Source organism: Saimiri boliviensis, chromosome 7, assembly GCF_048565385.1.
Source record: "Saimiri boliviensis isolate mSaiBol1 chromosome 7, mSaiBol1.pri, whole genome shotgun sequence".
In the NCBI taxonomy this organism is placed as follows: Eukaryota; Metazoa; Chordata; class Mammalia; order Primates; family Cebidae; genus Saimiri; species Saimiri boliviensis.
The window spans coordinates 102,701,162-102,703,133 of NC_133455.1; the positions used below are offsets into that span (position 1 = coordinate 102,701,162).

General features: G+C 57.9%; 1 pseudogene; it reads right to left on the bottom strand.

Moving 5' to 3' along the window:
* Positions 1–1,972, bottom strand: LOC141585014 (Krueppel-like factor 4 pseudogene; annotated as a pseudogene).

A 1,972-nucleotide genomic window follows, 5' to 3' on the forward strand; every position in this document is an offset into this window, starting at 1 on the left:
TTCTTTACTGGTAGTAATATAACCGGTAGCAATATAATGCTTTCAACCCCCTTAGGCTTACTGTTCACGTGACATTGCTTCTTCCGTCAATTTTCATTTAACTTAGACCTACGTGTGCAGGCGTTAGTCTGTTTTCACACTGCTAATGTTGTAACCAAGAGAGTTGTAAAGAAAGTGCCACACTCTGAGATAGAATCAGGAGTTCTTTGTTGCCAGTGACCAAGAGACAGCTAACGCTCAAAATTCTCTTGGCCCGGAAGAAGGGGCTTGATTCCTTTTTACACTTTGCTTAGAGAAAGGGGGTAATCACCCCCTTGCATTTTGTAAGTCCAGGAATATTCAAGTTGGATTTAGAATTGGAATGATAGAAGATCCAGTCACAGACGCCATCGATTCTTTGATTTTTGTCTTTTGGATTCCTCGTTTTTCCTCATTATCCACTCACAAGTTGACTCAGCTGGGAACCTGACCATGAATGTAGTGCTTTCTGGCTGGGCTCCGCCCCTCATCAGGAAGACCAGGTGAAAAGGTAAAGAAACAAACAAAAACCTGAATTCTCCCTTGGCAGTGTGGGTCATATCCACTGTCTGGGATTTAAAATGCCTCTTCATGTGCAAGGCGAGGTGGTCTGACCTGGAAAATGCTCGGTGGCATTTCTGGCACCGGAACGGGCGTTGCCCAGTGTGTTTACCGTAGTGCCTGGTCAGTTCATCTGAGCAGACGAATTTCCATCCACAGCCATGGCAGTCACCGTGGTAAGGTTTCTCACCTGTGTGGGTTCGCAGGTGTGCCTTGGGATGGGAACTCTTTGTGTGGGTGGCCGTCCTTTTCTGGGACACGATCGTCTTCCCCTGTTTGGCCTGGGCTCCTCGGCAGGCAGGAACCCGGCGGCTTGAGCTCTTGGTCATGGAGCGGCGGACTTGCGGCTGAGTCTGGTCAGGCAGGAAGGATGGGTAATCGGGCCCTGGGTGGGGATGGAAGCCGGGGAAGTGGCAGGGCAGGGTGACAGTCCCTGCTGCTCAGCAGTTCCTCAGGTCCCAGGGGTCGGGGGCTGCCGCCCCAGGGGGACGTCGTGTGCAGCCCGCCGTGGCCATGGCTGGGAGGGGTCCAGCGCCTGAGTGGGTGCACGAGGAGACTCCTCCTGCTTGATCTTGGGGTACGGGCGCTGCAGGCCGCCGCTGTGGGGGCCGCCACCACCACCACCAGGTGGCTGCTGTCAGGGCCGTCTTCGCTGCCGCTGATGACAACTGGCTGTGTACTCGCTGCCCGGGGGCGCTCAGTGACGCCTTCAGCACGAACTTGCCAGTCACCCCAACAGCTGGCAGCTGCAGCTGCAGCGGTGGAGTGGACACCGGCTCCAACTGCGGCTGCAGCAGGTCCGCAGCAGAGCCGCCAGAGGGGCTCATGTTGTGGATGTCCTCCAGGTTGAAGGAAGCCGTCGGAGGGGGAGCGGACTTTCTGCCATAGAGGAGGCCTCCGCCCGTGGGGTCCCCACGCCTGGGTCGCCCCGCCGGCATCGGCCAGCTGAAGCTGCAGGTGGAGGGTGCGCTGGCAGGGCCGCTGCTCGACGGGAACGATGAGGAAGACGCGGATGCTGACAAGGGTACAGTGGCGGCCACCGACTGCTGATGGACAGCGAATTGGAGAGGATAAGGTCCAGGTCCAGGAGATCGTTGAACTCCTCGGTCTCTCTCCGGGGCAGGGGGGCCAGGTTGCTACCGCCGCAAGCTGCAGGGGCTCCGGCAGGTCTGTGGCCACGGTCACCACCACTAGGTCCTGGCGTGGCCAGGAAGCATTGGGGGAAGTCCTTCATGTGGGAGAGCTCCTCCTGCCAGCGGCTAATCGGGTTATTTGGAGCACCTGCTTAACACAGTGTCCTCTCCCTTCCCGCCCGGCCAGACGCCAACGTGGAGAAAGGTGGGAGCAGCGCCTTGCTGACAGCCCTGTCAGACTCGCCAGGTGGCTGCCTCAT